Raw genomic sequence first — 18002 nt, forward strand, 5'->3', positions numbered from 1 at the left:
GAGGAGATAGGCAAATACATCTGACCTCCTTGTGCCAGCAGTAAGAGTGCCAGAAAACCCCTGAAGGGAAGGATTGCCAACACTCGCACCCTGATTGGAGTGGAGAATGCCCAGCAGAGACAAAGTGGAATACCAACCCCCATTCCCACAACAGGATGCACCTCTGCCCGCCACTGCAGAGCCCCTGCTTCCCCTGGCCTTCACCCCAAATTACACTTCCTGTTTTGGGGGTCCTGTTCTGTGTCTTTCCGGGAACCAGGGGGTGGCTCTCACTCTAGTCTGCAGCACTAACTGACACCAGCCACCCTCAAAGCAGTCATTAGCTGCAAGGTCACTGTGAGTCTCACCCATGATCTGACATTAGTGTGGATCCATCTGGACCTTTCTGTTGCCCCACCACTCAGCACTTACCAGGTATAGCATCTCCCTTTGTCCCAGCCCTGTCTTAACTTCAGAGGGTCCTCTGAACACCTGTCACCTCCCTGCCTTGTCTCTTGGACCATAGTGACTCTTACTTCAGTGTGTCTTTTGCTAAATGTCTTTATTCTAGAAAATTCCATGAGGCTAATATAATACTTACCCTCAAACTAGATAAGGCTGACGTAAATCTAAAAACTATCAGCCAATCACACTAACAGATGGACAAATTAAACACAAAATTGGAGATGGACAAATTAAACACAAAATATTTCAGCTAATTTTACACCATAATGATTTTTATGAGTCACACATAAGGTCAAAACAATACTTAGAGTACAAACAAGATTCAGTGGTTTCAAAATCTATTAATTCTCTGCATCTACAAATTAAAGTAGGAAAAGATAATCTCAGTAAACATTAAGAAAACATTTCTAAAATTCAATATCTATTTGTCATAAAAATGTAAACAAAATAACAGTAAAGTTAGAAATAAAACTCTAACTTTATATAAAAAGTGTATTCTAGAAAGCTGAAGCAAATACAATAGTTAATGGTGAAATATCAGAAGAACTCATATTAAAATTATAAATAAGAAAAAACACTAGCAATTATTTTTACTTACATTATTACATTATTCAATGTTTTGAGTAGGAAACCTTAGTAATAAATGAAAAGAAATAAGAAGTACAAATAATAGAATAAAAGATACAAAGCTGCCATCTAAAAAAAACTTTCATCTGATAATCTACCCCAAAACTCCAGATAATTAACTGATAAAAGATATTAACTAAAAAGATGGTCTTGACCCTATGGTCCTTCCCCTGTATGTCCTTGACCTGCCTTTTGTCTGTGGAAAAACTTTAGTCAAAGAATAAGTCTATCCAAAGAAATGAGAAAATTCAGAACACCCCCCACCCTCTGGCCCCACAAAAAGCAGTCAAACAGGAAAAAAACAATAATAGGTTAGTAAGCAAAGTCAGGGACCTTCCTTCTCAAGGGTTATAGAAAATATTCCAAGCCATGTCCTTCGAGCTATTTTATAGGTACTGAACCCTGCCAGGTAGAAGAAGTTAACTATATGATGAGCAGACTGTAGCCATGACATAAACTGCCACAATTCTGAGAACTGGCCTCAAAAAAGAGGCGGGGAGGGCGCAACAAATCGACCATGGAACTGAAGGTTTACTGTACCTAAAACAGTCAAGATGACACTGGTCAGACTACTACACAACCATTTCAAGATGACTGTCAGAGCTTACTGTGCTGTTTCTGTATGTAGCTGCCTCCCTCTGCCTATAAAAACTCTTGCCCCCTTATGGTTGAGGGGTGGGGGATTCGGCCTTTGGACAGGCCTCTGCCCTCCCCTGCCTCCACTCCCACCCATACTCCCTTGCTGCTGGCCTCTGAAATGAAGCAAACTTTCCTTTCTACCAATCTGGCCTCTTTATTGACTTTTGAGGAGCAAGCAGCCTGACCGCATTTTTGGTTATAGTCTGATGTGCAATAAACATTTAAAACATATTTACCAATAATAACCAATTAGAAAATGCAGTGGAAGAAGTGGGTTCCATTATCAGTTGTTGAAGTAAACACAAAATACCATGAAATAAACTATAGTATCTGGGTGGGCCACATGGCTGCCTTGAGTAGCCCAAATATCTACTGTCTCACTTGGCATGGTGACATGGTTCCAGGTAAGTGCGAAGATTCTGCTGTACCAGACATCCTGCTGCAAAGAATAACTGTGACTCTGCTGTCTTCCACACATTGCTTCCAAGTTGACTGGAAGAGGAGAAAAGCACAGAAGAGAGTGTGTGGAAGGCCTTTACAAGCCAGACTGGAAGTGGCATTCACACTCCAGCGGCCAGAGCTCAAGCAACTGGCCGGCCACGTGTGACTGCAAGGCAGGCTAGGAAAGGAAGAGAAGGCATAGGTTTTTAACCCTTAGGAAGCGCTGCATTAATCTTATGAAAATCTGTCTGCAGCCTTCTTCCCACATACAGAACTCATTCAAGCCATTTCTCAGGAGACCAAGCCCAAATTCCACCCAGCTCAGTAGGGGATCTGCATCTTCCCCATCCATCCGGATGTGGCTTACCCTCATCCAGCTGCCTCCAAACTAAATGCTGTGGTGAAGTAAACACAGAGTAACCTCAGTGAAATTTCAGTTAAAAGGGAGATTCACAGTGGGAAACACCAGGAGACATAGGACAATCACCATTCTTAGCAACAGTGGACTCCTGTTGAGCCAGCAACTTGATTAGACTTTGGATTTGGATTCCAGGAGTCTCCTTTGTCCTGGTTCTACCCTTTGGCAAGGTTTATTTTTTTCTTCCATTTTCTTTCATGACTATATCTGAAGTAGGCATTGGAAAATAGGTCAAGTCTTCCCTGGTGGCTCAGGCTATAAAGAATCTGCCTGTAATGTGGGAGACTGGGGTTCAGTCCCTGGGTTGGGAAAATCCCCTGGAGAAGGACTTGGCAATCCACTCCAGTATTCTTGCCTAGAAAATCCCATCAACAGAAAAGACTGGTAGGCTACAGTCCATGGGGTTGCAAAGAGTCGGACATGACTGAGTGACTGACACTTGGAGAACATACCATCTTTGGGGTGTGTGCAGTTTTGTAGCAGTTTTCCTGCTGGTTCCCATTTTGGGGGCCCCAAATTTAGTTTGCATTCCCAGGTTTTCTTTTTAAGCTCATGGTTTCTTTGGTAATATAACTTCCTGAAAAATTTCTGTAGGCTTTTGATCTTCTGTCAGTCAATTTTACATGCCAGTAACCACATCCATACTTCCATGAAGGCTCATTCATTGTTTACCTGAAATTTAAGTCTAACTCTAAAGTTACTGTGAAGAGTTGGACCAAATTTTACTGTCCAGGGTTCTTGGCCTTCCCCGATCAATAGAAATTGACCAGAGGCCAGACAAGAAATTCAGGCAAGGCTTTACCGTGACCTCTCCTGCAGCAGGAGGGGAGCAAGAAAAAACAACAGCTCTCCTTGCTTGCTGGTGGTGGGGAGTGGAAGGGGAGGTGGGTAGTGGTGAGCCAGTTCCTTATACAAAGTAAGGGATCTGTCCAGGGGTCAGACTGGAGGGGTGGTTCAGGGGGTTTGCCCACCTCTTAGGTGATATTGTGTGCAGGAGGCATGTTCACTACCCTGTTTTTTTGTTTTTGTTTTTGTTTTTTTCCCTGATCCCTGTTTTTTCTCCTGATCCTCTTCTTTTGCTTCAGGACCTTCAAAAGTGGCTTTTTTTTTTTTTTTTTTTTTTTTACCTCTTTTTGGTCTCTTTGTATCTTTTGTCCAGAATTTGTCCCAACTATGCTTCCCTGGTGACTCAGACAGTAAAGAATCTGCCCGCAATGCAGGAGACCCTGGTTTGAGGCCTGGGTTGGAAGGATCCCTTGGTGAAGGAAATGGCTACCCTCTCTAGTATTCTTGCCTGGAGAATTCCATGGACCTGGCGGCTACAGTTGATGGGATCATGAAGAGTCAGACTCAGCTGAGCAACTATCACTTTCACTTTCATGCATGCATGCAGTTATTTTGGGGGCTTCCCTGGTGGCTCAGAGGCTAAAGCATTTGCCTGCAAGGCGGGAGACCCGGGTTCAATCCCTGGGTCAGGAAGATCTGTTTGTTTGTTCAAGAAGAGCTTTGTCTAGGTGCAAGCACTGTAGCACTACAGAAAAGGATATCAGGTCCCAGCCTATCTCCAAATGTCCACCACTGTTGTCTAGGGCCTCTGTCCTTCCAGATCTTCCTGGGGCCAACACTGAAGCATTATTAGAGCATGAATTTCAGACCTTGTCCCTCCAAAGTGGAGATTTCTGTACTGATTAGAAGAGATGTAGCTGCGGCCACAGATTCGAAATTGTAACAGTTCCACCCAAGAGAAGTTCGTTTCTCACACATCTAACAACCCCAGGAAGCAACCCACGTAGGGAAGATGTAAGTCTGCTGCATTCCATCACTCGTGTCCCAGGGATCCCCTGACAGAGTTCTGCCATCTCCATCGAACTTCTTCTAAGGGCCCCTTGGGGATTATCATTCCCAGCAGGCAAGAGAGGGAGAGGACTTAGGAGAAAGTGAGGTTGTGTTTTAGGGGCCTGGCTTGGAAGTAACACCCATTACTTCTGTTTACCTTCCATGGGCTAAGACATGAGTTAACCTAACTGTAAGAGTTGCTGTAAGTTTAGCTACTTGCCCAAGAAGGCAAACAAACTAGATTTTGAATAAACTGCTAGCAAATTCTGCCCCAGACCTAACAAAGAATGTACAAGGCTTATGTGAATAAAACTTCAAACTTTTAATGTTGAAGGACATTTTAAAAAATACTAAAATGAAAGGAGAGACATATTATGTCCTGATATGGACAGATACAAGAAGAAGAATTAACATTTTCACAAGCATTTAAAAGTGTTAATTCTCCTCCACATTAATCTAAAAATCGCATTAAATTGTAATTCAATCCGTAATGGAGATTGTAACCAATACCATTGCCTTTACTTTGTTCCCTGGGCCTATGTCTTGGTTTTCTGTATTTTAACAAATCTTTTGGGAAAGGATTGAATAAGAAAATCATAACTGAATCTTTCATGGAAATTGATAAAATGATTTTAAATTTCACATGGTAGAAAATATCTAATTTTTTATTGCAGTAGAGTTGCTTTCCAAGTCTTCTGTTAGTTTCTGCTGTACAGCACAGTGAATCAGCTATGTATATACATATATCCCCTCCCTCTTGGACCTCCCCCCCGCCCCCATGTTATCACTCTAAGTCATCATAGAACACCCAGCTGAGCTCCCTGTGCTATATAAATCAGGTTCCCCTTGCCCATCTGTTTTGTACATGATAGTGTATATATGTCAATGCAAATCTCTTAATTCATCCCACCCTTCCCTTTCCCACTGTGCCCTTGTGTCCATTCTCTACATCTGCATCTCTATTCTTGCCTTGGAAATAGGTTCATCTGTACCATTTTCTACATTCCACATATATGAATTAATGTACAATATTTGTTTCTCTCTTTCTGACTTATTTCAGTCTGTGTGACAGACTCTAGGATCATCCACATTTCTACAAATAACTCAATTTCATTCCTCTTTATGGCTGGTAATATTCCATTGTATAAATGTACCACATCTTCATTATCCATTCATTAGTCATTGGACACTTAGGTAGTTTCCATGTCCTGGATATTGTAAACAGTGCTGCAATAAACATTGGGGTACATGTGACTTGTTAAATTATGGTTTTCTCAGGGTATATGCCCAGTAGGGGGATTACTGGGTCATGTGGTAGTTCTATTTTTAGTGCTCTAAGGAACCTCCATACTGTTCTCCACAGTGGCTATGTCAATTTTCCCACCAACAGTGCACAATCTTGCTTAGAAACCTAGAATGTTAGGTTCATGATTCAAGGTAAATTGGACATGGTCAAGCAGGAGATGGCAAGAGTGAACATCAACATTTTAGGAATCAGTGAACCAAAGTGGACAACATTGGATGAATTTAATTCAGATGACCATTATAAATACTACTGTGGGAAAGAATCCCTTGAAAGAAATGGAGTAGCCTTCACAGTCAACAAAAGAGTCCAAAATGCAGTACTTGAGTGCAATCTCAAAAATGACAGAATGATCTTGGTTTGTTTCCAAGGCATACCTTTCAACATCACATTAATCCAAGTCTGTGCCCCAACCACTAATGCCAAGGAAGCTAAAGTCAAATGGTTCTATGAAGATCTACAAGACCTTCTAAAACTAACACCAAAAAAATATGTCCTTTTCATCATAGGGGATTGGAATGCAAAAGTAGGAAGTCAATAGATACCTAGAGTAATAGGTAACAGGCAAGATTGATCTTGGGGTACAAAATGAAGCAGAGAAAAGGCTAACAAAGTTTTGCCAAGAGAACACACTGGTCATAACACACTTCTCCAACAACACAGGAGATGACTCTACACGTGGACATCACATGATTATCAATACTGAAATCAGATTGATTATATTCTTTGCAACAGAAGATGGAGAAGCTCTGTTCAGTCAGTAGAAACAAAACCGGGAACTAACTGTGGCTCACATCATGAACTTCTTATTGCAAAATTCAGGTTTAAATTGAAGAAAGTAGGGAAACCACCAGACTATTCAGATATAACCTAAGTCAAATCCCTTATGATTATATGGTGAAAGTGACAAGTATGTTCAAAGGATTACATCTGGTAGACAGAGTGCCAGGAGAACTGTGGTCAGAGGTTCATAACTTTGTACTGGAGGTGGTGAACAAAACTATCCCAAAGAAAAAGAAATGTAAGGAGGCAAAATGGTTATCTGAGAAGGCCTTACAAATAGCTGAGAAAAGAAGAGAAGCAAAAGGAAAAGGAAAAGGGAAACTGAATGCACAGTTTCAGAGAATAACAAGAGAGACAAGAAAGCTTTCTTAACTGAACCATGCAAAGAAATAAAGGAAAACAACAGAATGGGAAAGACTAGAGAAAGAATTCAAGACTTCAAGAAAATTGGAAATATCAAAGGAACATTTCATGCAAGAATGGCATGATAAAGGACAGAAACAGTAAAGACAACAGAAGCAAAATAAGTTAAGAAGAGGTGACAAGAATATACAAAAAACTGTACAAAAAAGGTCTGGATGACCCTGATAACCACAATGGTGTGGTCATTCATCTAGAGCAAGACATCCTGGAATGTGAAATCAAGTGAGTTAGGAAGAATTATTATCAGTAAAGGTAGTGGAGATGTTGGAATTCCAGATGAACTATTTAAGATACTAAAAGATGATGCTGTTAAAGTGCTGCACTCAATATGCCAGCAGATTTGGAAAACACAGCAGAGCCCACAGGACTGGAAAAGCTCAGTTTTTATCTCAATTCCATAGAAGGGCAATGCTAAAGAATGCTCAAACTGCCAAACAATTGCACTCACTTCCCGTGCTAGTAAGGTTATGATCAAAAACCTTCAAGCTAGGCTTCAACAGTACTTGAATCAAGAACTTCCAGATGTACAAGCTGGGTTTAGAAAAGGTACAGGAACTAGAGATCAAACTGCCAGCATCCATTGGATCATAGAGAAGGCAAGATAATTCCAGAAAAAAATCTACTTCTGTTTCATTGACTACACAAAAACCTTTGACTGTGTGGATCACAAAAGCCTTTGACTGTGTGGATCCAACAAACTGTGGAAAATTCTTACAGAGATGAGGTATCAGACCACCTTACCTGCCTCTTGAGAAACCTGTATGCAGGTCAAGAAGCAACAGTTAGAACCAGACATATAACAACAGACTGGTTCAAAATTGGGAAAGGAATATGTTAAGGCTGTATACTGTCACCTTGTTTATTTAACTTATATGCAGAGTACATACAAAATGCTGGGCTGGATGAACCACAAGCTGGAATCAAGATTGCCAGGAGAAATATCAACAATCTCAGATATGCAGATGATACAACTCTAATGGCAGAAAGTGAAGATGAACTAAAGAGCCTCTTGAAGAGGGTGAAAGAGGAGAATGAAAAGACTGGTTTAAAATTCAACATTTGAACAACTAAGATCATGACATCTGGTCCCATCACTTCATGACATATAGATGGGGGAAAAGTGAAAACAGTGGCAGATTTTATTTTCTTGGGCTCCAAAATCACTGCAGATGATGACTTGCTCCTTGGAAGATAAGATATGACAAACCTAGACAGCATATTAAAAAACAGAGACATCACTTTGAAGACAAAAGTCTGTACAGTCAAAGCTATGGTTTTTCCAGTAGTCATCTACAGATGTGAGAGTTGGACCAAAAAGAGGGCTGAGCATTGAATCATTGATCTTTCAAACTGTGGTGCAGGAGAAGACTCTTAAGAGTCCCTTAGACAACAAGGAGATCAAACCAATCAATCCTAAAGAAAATCAACCCTAAATATTCACTGGAAAGATTGATGCTGAAGTTGAAGCTCCAATACATTAGCCATCTGATGTGAAGAGCCGACTCATTGGAAAAGACCCTGATGTTGGGAAAGATTGAGGGCAAGAGGAAAGGCAGCAGCAGAGGATAAGATGGTAGGATGGCATCATTGATTCAATGGACATGAGTCTGAGCAAACTCCACAAGATAGTGCAGGACAGGGAAGCCTGGAATGCTGCAGTCCGTGAGGACACAAAGAGTCATGAGGACAAGACTAACAGCTAAACAACAGTGCAAGAGGATACCCTTTTCTTCACACCTTTTCCAGCATTTATTGTTCATTGAGTTCTTTGACTACAGCCATTCTGACCCATGTAAGGTGACACCTCACTGTAGTTTTTCCTTTTAAAGACTTTACTTTTTAGAGCAGTTTTAGGTTCACATCAAAATTTATCAGAAAGATCTGAGTTCCCAAGTACACCATAAACTGCCACATGCATAGCCTTCCTCACAGAGTGCTACATTTGTTACAATAAACGAGATACATTTGCCAAAACCCATAGAATGTACAACACCAGGAGCAGTTTTAATATAAACTTTGGATGATGATCATTGCAGTTTTGATATGCATTTCTCTGATGGTTAATGATGTTGAGCATCTTTTCCTTGCCTCTTGGCCATCTGCATACCTTCTTTGGAGAAATGTCTTGTGCCCATTTTTTGATTGGATTATTCATTTTTTTGATATTGAGTTCCACATGCTATTTGTGTATTTTGGAGATTAATCTTTTGTCCTTTGATTCATTTACAAATTTTTTTCCCAACCTGAGTGTTGTCTTTCATCGTGTTTATGGTTTGCTTTGCTGTGCAAAAGCTTTTACATTTAATTAGGTCCCATTTGTTTATTATTGTTTTCATTTTCATTACTCCAGGAGGTGGGTCAAAAAAGATCTTGCTGTGACTTATGTCAAGAAGTGTTTTTCCTATGTTTTCTTCTAAGAGTTATATATCTTGTCCAGTCTTACATTTAGGTTTTTATTTTGGGTTTATTTTTGCGTATGGTGTTAGGTAGTGTTCTAATTTCATTCTTTTATATGTAGCTGTCCAGTTTTCCCAGCACTGCTTATTGAAGGGACTGTCTTTTCTCCACTATACAGTCTTGCCTCCTTTGCATAGATTAGGTGACCATAGGTGTGTGGGTTTATCTCTGGACTTTCTGTCCTACACCATTGATCTATATTTCCTTTTTTTGTACCAGTACCGTACTGTCTTGATTCTCAGTGGTGAAAAACTAAAAGCATTTCCTCTAAGATCAGAAGGAAGACAAGGATGTCCATTCTTGTCATTCTTATTCCACATAATTTTGGAAGTCCTAGCCATGGCAATCAAAGAAGAAAAAGAAATAAAAGGGGTACAGTTTGGAAAAGGTGAAGTAAAACTGTAACTATTTGCAGATGACATGACCTGCAAATTTTCAAAACATAGAAAATCTGAAAGATGTCATTAGAAAACTACTAGATTTAATCAATAAATTTGGTAAAGTTGTAGGATACAAAATTAATGCACAGAAATGTCTTGCATTCCTCCACACTAACAACAAAAGTTCAGAAAGAGAAATTAAGGAAATAATCACATTTTCCATCACAACAACAAAAAAATATATATGTTGGAATAAACCTACCTGAGGAAGCAAAAGATCTGTACTTAGAAAATTATAAAACACTGATGAGAAAAAAGGAAGATGACACAAACAGATGGGAAAATACACCATATGCTTGGACTGGAAGAATCAATATTGTGAAAATGATTATACTACCTAAAGTAACCTACAGATTCAGTGCAATCCCTATCAAATTACCAATGGCGTTCTTCACAGAATTAGAACAAAAAATTGTACAATTTATATGGAAACACAAAAGACTCCAAATAGCCAGAAGCAATCGATAAAGAAAACTGGAGCTGGAGGAATCAAGATCCCTGACTTCAGAGAATATCTAACTTTTTAAATAAGGCAATATAGTGTGATTATCACTACCTATCAATTATAATTTAAAAATGGTGGTACTGGTACAAAAGTAGATAAATAGGAAAGATAAACAAATGAAAGGATTCAGGAAATATTCTTAATATTGTTCAAACTTAAGAAAAAATCCTGTCACATGCTACAAGGATGAATCATGAGGGCATTAGGTGAAATAAGCCAATCACATACACAAATACTGTATGATATGAAGTCCTTAGAGGAGTCAAATTCACAGAGACAGAAAGTAGCTGGTGGTTGCCAGGCACTGGGTGGGCGGGGGGCAGTTTTTGAAGCGGGTACAAAGTTTCAGTTTTTTAAGATAAAAAGTTCTGGAAATCTTTCCCACAGCAATGTAAATATACTGAAGAATTATATGTACTTAAAAATAGTTACAGTGGCAAACTTCATGCTATTTGTAACCACAATTATGTTTATTAAGTTAAAAGAATGCATGTTACTATATTGATAGGATAGTGGCTTATGAAAAATTTTAAAAATTCAAGTTTCAAGTGTTTCAAATCAGTGGTAAAAGGACAGCACATTCAAGAAATAATTCCCTTCTGGAAAAAAATGCTTCCTTACATTATAAAAAACAGTAAGATTCTGATAAAAAACAAAACTATAAACTTAGAAAAAATGTTAGAGAACGTTTTCAAAGCACTGAAGTGTTGCAAAGGACAAATAAATATCAAAATTGTACACTTAGAAAATATAGGGAGTTGCTTCATTACTTTGGAGTAGTATAAAAGTATATTTCCTGTGAACATGATCTTCACAGAAGACTGAATGAAACATAGCCAGTAAACCTATGAAAAGGTGTTAATTCTTATTTAAAATCAAAACAAACAAAATAAAGTCATACTGAAATTTTTTCCTCATCTAGCAGGCTGGGTTTAATTTAAAGCCTGCAGAGTAATGAATGTTCTTTGTAGTCTTTCAGAAAAATTGGATGCATTTGTCAAAATTGTAAATGTGTATGTATTTTTATTCATGAACTTTCCACTAAGAATCTGTCTTAAAAATTCCCATATGTGAAAAGGAATGCTTATATAAAAATATACACTGCAGCATGTTGATTTGAGGAAAGAGCAGAAGTTAAATATTCTTCAACAGTGGTTGGCTAAATAAACTGTGTTACGTCTATATTGTGCAATACTACGTAGTCATTACAAAGAATACTGTTAGTTTATAAGTACTGACCTTGGAGAATCCCTAAGACATATTCTTTTTTTTTTAATGCCATTATTAGAGAAATGCAATCAAAACTACAATGAGATATTACCTCACACCAGTCAGAATGGCCATCATCAAAAAGTCTACAAAGAATAAATGCTGGAGAGGGTGTGAAGAAAAGGGAACTCTCTTGCACTATTGGTGGGAATGTAAATTGACACAGCCACTATGGAAAACGGTATGGAGAGTCCTTTAAAAACTAGGAAGAAAACCACCATCTGACCCAGCAATCCCACTCCTAGGCATATACCCTGAGGAAACCAAAATTGAAAAAGACACATGTATCCCATTGTTAATTGCAGCACTATTTACAAAGCTAGAACATGGAAGCAACCTAGATGTCCATTGACAGATGAATGAATAAAGAAGTTGTGGTACCTATACACAATGGAATATTACTCAGCCATAAACGGAATGCATCTGAGTCAGTTCTAATGAGGTGGATGAACCTAGAACCTATTTTACAGAGTGAAGTAAGTCAGAAAGAAAAAGATAAATATCGTATTCTAACGCATATATATGAAATCTAGAAAAATGATACTGAAGAATTTGTTTACAGGGCAGCAATGGAGAAACAGACATACAGAATAGACTGATGGACATGGGGAGAGGGGAGGAGAGGGTGAGATATATAGAGTAATATGGAAATTTACATTACCGTATGTAAAATAGATAGCCAACGGGAATTTGATGTATGGCTCAGGAAACTCAAACAGGAACTCTGTATCAACCTAGATGGGTGAGATGGGAAGGGAGATGGGAGGGAGGTTCAAAAGGGAGGGGGTATATGTACACCTATGGCTGATTATTGTTGATGTTTGACAGGAAGCAACAAAATTCTGTAAAGCAATTATCCTTCAATAAAAAAATTAATTGAATTTAAAAAAAACAACCCAGTGCATCCAACAGGATCAATGCTGAAGGTATCTGACAAAATCATGGGGAAGATGCATACTGCCTTGGTCCGATATTGCTACTGTTCTGTTGTATCACAAACTCAGTGGACCTGAACAACCATTTGTTACTGTGATGACTCTCTAGGTCATGGAGCAGCTGTGTCTCAACTGGTGAGCTATGTGCTGATCTCTTCTATGTGTTTCCCATCCTCCTTAGATCAGCAGGGTGGCCAGAACTTGCACTTCTCAGGCTTAAGAGCCTGAGCAGAAACATGAAAGACTTCTTAATGCCTGACTTGGAATTGGCACACAATTGCTTCTAACCTCTGCCCTTGGCAGAGGCAGGTCCCACATCCCAGGCCAAAGTCAAGACCCTCTGACCAGAAGTCCTTGCACAGAGGAATGGACTTCTGGGGCCAGTGAGTCAATCTACTATGAAGACTAAATTGTTAACAATAGTTATTTCTCAGGAAAAGATTTTGCATGATTATTTTATGCATCTATTTATTAAATATTGCCTGGTGGTAGGTTTAGTCTCTAAACTCGTGTCCTACTCTTGCGAACCCATGGACTGTAGCCTGTCGGACTCCTCTGTTCATGGGATTTCTCAGGCAAGAATACTGGAGTCTGTTGTCATTTCCTTCTCCAGGGGATCTTCTTGACCATAGGATTGAACCCACATCTCCTGCACTGCAGGCAGATTCTTTACTGCTGAGCCACCAGTGAAGCCCAAATATTGACTAACCTTTACTATGTATCAAGCTCTGTTCTTGGCATTGGACCATGAGCAGTGAACAAAACCACCACCCAACAAACACCTTTCCCTCATGGAGCTTATATTCTAGTAGAGGAGATGTCTTAAAGGAGAAAATAGGAAAAATATATAGCATGTTAGATAGTAATAAATGCTGAAGAGGAAAATAAAACAGAGAGAGGAGACATACATTTGGTCTTTAGGGAGAGGGAATGTAAATGTTTAGATCATGTGTCAGGGAAAGACACTGACTAAAAGATGATTCTCCAGTGCAAATCTGAAAGAAGTGAGGAAATAAGCCATCTGGGTACTGGGGAAGGGCCTGCTGGATGGAGGAACAGCAAGTGCAAAGGCCCTGCCAGAGTAGTATGACCAGCATGTTCAGAAAGGAGGATGGGCCGTGGTGGCTGGGCAGAACGAACAAGGGAAAGAGGAGGCTTTCACCAGCGAGGCCACAAACCCAGTCATGTCCCTGACAGGTGCCTCCCTAGGGACTGAAGACACCAGCCCAAGACCCAAGACAGGTAGGTTCTTGCCTGCTTTCCTACTGTGAATTTTCAGATATTGTCAGAAACCCATTTCATGTTCCTATGCTCTGCTCCTTGGCAGGTGTTACTCTGGGGCTTTTTCATGCCTGCTGAGCTGGATTCCCTTCCAATGACAGGGGATCCCTCAGAACCATCTTCTGGGTTCTGTGGGTCTTTCGTCTCAGTTTCTGGCCTTGCCCGACAGCCTCTTCTCCGATTTACCAAGGTGTGACAGACAGAGCTCTGTGGAATATGCAGTGATTGCTAAGTGGATTGGTCAAAGATCAGGAAAATTATGATCAAGATGATGCATGAAAGGCACAATCAATTATTAGGTTAGTGCAAACATAACTGTGATTTGGGATTGTGAATTTTAAATGATTATAATGCTAAGTCGCTTTAGCCATGTCCACATCTTTGCAATCCTATGGACTACAGCCTACCAGGCTTCTCTGTCCATGGGATTCTCCGGGCAAGAATACCGGAGTGGGTTACCATGCCCTCCTCCAGGGGATCTTCCTGACCCAGGGATTGAACCTGCCTCTCCTCGATTCCTTCATTGCAGGCGGACTCTTTAACACTGAGGCTTCTGAGAAGCCCTACAACTAGACTCAAACACATCTTTATTAGTCAGAATAGGAACCATCACAATCAACACATTTTTGCTGATGAGAAATAAGTTGATTTATTCGTGTAGCATAAAAACCCATGCTTCGGGATTGAAGAACTCTTGGAAAGCGTTTTCTGCCTTTTGCTGGCTGTGGAAGCATTTTCCTTGCAAAAAGTTGTCAAGATGCTTGAAGAAGTGGTAGTCGGTCAGGTGAATATAGTGGATGAAGCAAAATTTTGTAGCCCAATTTGTTCAGCTTTTGAAGCGCTGGTTGTGGGAAGTGCAGTTGGGCATTGTCCTGGAGCAGAACTGGGTCCTTTTGGACCCAATGCCGGCTGCAGGTGTTGCAGTTTTCAGCGCATCTCATCAGTTTGTTGAGCATACGCCTCAGATGTAATGATTTTGCCAAGATTTCAGAAAGCTGTAATGAATCAGACCAGCAGCAGACCACCAACTAGTGACCACGGCCTTTTTTTTTCAGTGCAAATTTGACTTTGAGAAGTGCTCTGGAGCTTCTTCTCGGTCCAACCAGGGAACTAACTGGTCTTCACCATACAAAATCCAATTTTCCTATCATGTCACCATCCAATTGAGAAATGATTCATTGTTGTTGCATAGAATAAGAGAAGACGACACTTCAAAACAATTTTTTTTGATTTGCAATCAGCTTATTAGGCACCCACTTATCGAGCTTTCTCACCTTTCCAATTTTCTTCAAATCCCAAACAACAATAGAATGGTCAACATTGAGTTCTTCAGCAACTTCTTGTGTAGTTGTAGGAAAATCAATTTTGATTATTGCTCTTAACCACTTGTTGTCCACTTTGATGGTTGATCACTGTGCTTCTCATCTTCAAGGCTCTCATCTCCTTTGCAAAACTTCTTGAACCACCTCTGCACTGTATGTTTTTTAACAGTTCCTGAGCCAAATGTGTTGTTGATGTTGCAAGTTGTTTCTGCTGCTTTATGACCCATTTTGAACTCTAGTAAGAAAATTTGCTTTTTGTCTAACATTATTTCCATAGTCTAAAATAAATATAAAATACACAACAAGTAATGTCTTTAACAAAAAACATAAAGTGATAAATGCACATTAAAATGATATATAACATAACCGCATTTATGTAAGAATGTATTCCAATATCATATGACAAAGTTCAACAATGCAAAACCTACAGTTACTTGTGCACCAACCTAATATAAAATGGATGGATGGTTTAAGTACTCCTAGCCATGGCTACCGAATTTCAGGCTCTGGAAGCTTCTTTCAGAGGACACAAAGGAACTGAACCCAAATAAGAAAAGCCATTAAATCTATTTGGCATAGAATGGTACCTGTTAGTTCTGACATCACAGAAACAGCCACAAAACCAAAATCACTGGAGAAGTACGTACCATGGAAAAAAATGAAGTTCTCCTGCTATAGAATTCAAATAAATGATATATGAAATTACACATGCATACACATCCCAAATGGTCCAGATAAAACACATTTTTTTCAAAGAAGTGGGAATCAATGGGAATGAGTTCCATAAAAGACAAAATATTTTCCCATTGCATTAAATAATAGTGCATTTCAGCTAATCCCTGTAATTGCTATTGATGCAATAAATGGAGAAATCTATTAACTCCTTGAATTTTAATAACCTTGATGCTACAAGTCACAGTAACAAATTAAGATTGCTTCTCTGAGTGAACACATTAGCCAGGTTTGCCCTTTCGGACCTAACACAAAGAACAGGCTGCATATAGCCAATATCATTAAGTAAGGACCCTGTAGATTAGACCTAGACAGATTCCCAATACACAACCACAAGCCTGAAGATGATGTGGTTTGTGGTGTAGCCAGCCCTCTGGGATATATCTAGGATGTAATTTTTTCAAAGACAAGATGGGATTGAAGGCAAAAGAGTACTAATAAGTACTAACGATGAGTTTGTATGATTGTGTGCTTAATAGGATTGTCAGGAAATCAACAATGACCAAAACATATTGCCACCTGTATCCAGGAAGTAGTGTTTAAACATCTATTTTTTGAAGTTTGAAAATAAAGCATGGACTCCATTAACAGTGTGGCTTCCCCCCCGCCAGAGTTGTTCCCCCACTTGACTTTTTTGGGTGTTAAAAATGTATATAAAATATATCCTCTTACTGACATCTGATGTGGGATTTCAAGATTGATTTGATGATGTCCTTCACCTTGAATGTAATGCTGAGTGGAAAATGGGATTCCAATAATCCACAGTGTGCAGGGGTGTTAGGATTCAATTACCTTCAGGGTTGCTAGGGAAGCAACTCCTATCGAGGTGAATGCCCTGGGTGCTGTACTTGACATTCACAGTGGTGACAACGATGACAAAGCTGGCAAGGAGGGATGGGAGAGACACATGTGACTGCACAAGAGGGCAGTCACAAGCCAGCATGACTGACTGACATGCTGTCAGTACTTTAACCCCTTGGTTCCCATCACGATCAGAAAATCAGAGAGCTTCTGCAGTGACACTCAAAACAAAACGGGATAATACATTTTCTTTTCTTAAAGTAGCATGACAAACATGGCTGAAACACAGACTCAGAATGTAACTGTGTAGGTGGCATCATTACAGTGAAACTTGCCGATACTCTTGCGTAGAAGCAAGGCTGGACTGTGGTGTAGGAGCGCCCTGAGATTTCAAACTGGGTCATGTGTGTGGATTTCAAAAAAGCTGGGGATTTGGAACTCTGCAAGATGCTCTGCTCCACCCTTGCTGGAAGAAGTGGCCCATGTACGTTGTGCGAAAAACCTTTCTTTCTCTGAAGATCCTTTAATCACTTTCATGGGAGAGTCGCCTTGCAAGTTGATGCTTATGATCCTCCAGCCCACCCGCTCACCTATTACTGCCCTGTGACTCACAATTAGGGTCACAGCTAGCAAGTAGGTTTCACAAGGACAAATGCAAAATCTGATTAAGGAGGAGATTTTTCCAGTTAGTGGGGTTGGGGGTGAGAGAGGAACGGGGATAGGTGTGGTGGAGAAGAGAGAGGGGGGGCGGAGAGACAAAGGAGTGGGTGGAGAGAGAGAGAAGGAAGGGGAAAGATAGAGACAGATTTGCTCATTCAAACCACCAGGCACAAAGGTAAAATGAGCGTGGGTTTTAAGAAGTTTAAACCATTAAGTGCAGATTTCAGTACTAGAGAAATCTGAACTTACCCAGGAGAGGGCACTTCTAGAGTGATAAAAGAAATGTTCACATATTGAGATATAGGGAAGTTATTCTGGCTTATACTTGAATTAACCTCAATTTGATGCTAAATAAAATAGCCTGTTTGTAGCCTATCAAACATACCTTGTACCTCTGCTTTAATTATTAAAGAAATGGGCATATTGACCAGATGTGAAGAATATCCACGTTAAAAATAAAAAGATTAAATGTCTCCCTTCCTTGGATGTCAGTAATGGTCCTCCCTTGATGATAAGAATTACGTCCTAAGTGTCAAGGCCATGCTGACTTGCTGTATACATGCTGGACCATTGTTGTTTTGGTTTTGGAGTTTTTTAAAACCTTGAAGAAATCTAACCCTGACTTGTTTAATGTTCTTTGTTCTGACAAGATATAAAACTATGCTGAAAGATCTGCTTCTCGAGAG

General features: G+C 39.8%; 1 long non-coding RNA gene across 1 annotated transcript; it reads left to right on the forward strand.

Moving 5' to 3' along the window:
* Positions 1–6582: 6582 nt before the first annotated feature.
* Positions 6583–16605, forward strand: LOC120875523. The gene is made up of 3 exons (XR_005723980.1): positions 6583–6729; positions 12844–12849; positions 16593–16605. It is a non-coding gene; the product is annotated as an uncharacterized LOC120875523 (long non-coding RNA).
* The last annotated feature ends 1397 nt before the right edge of the window (positions 16606–18002 follow it).

The sequence above is a fragment of the Oryx dammah genome, unplaced genomic scaffold, assembly GCF_014754425.2.
Source record: "Oryx dammah isolate SB20612 unplaced genomic scaffold, SCBI_Odam_1.1 HiC_scaffold_16, whole genome shotgun sequence".
NCBI classification, from domain to species: domain Eukaryota; kingdom Metazoa; phylum Chordata; class Mammalia; order Artiodactyla; family Bovidae; genus Oryx; species Oryx dammah.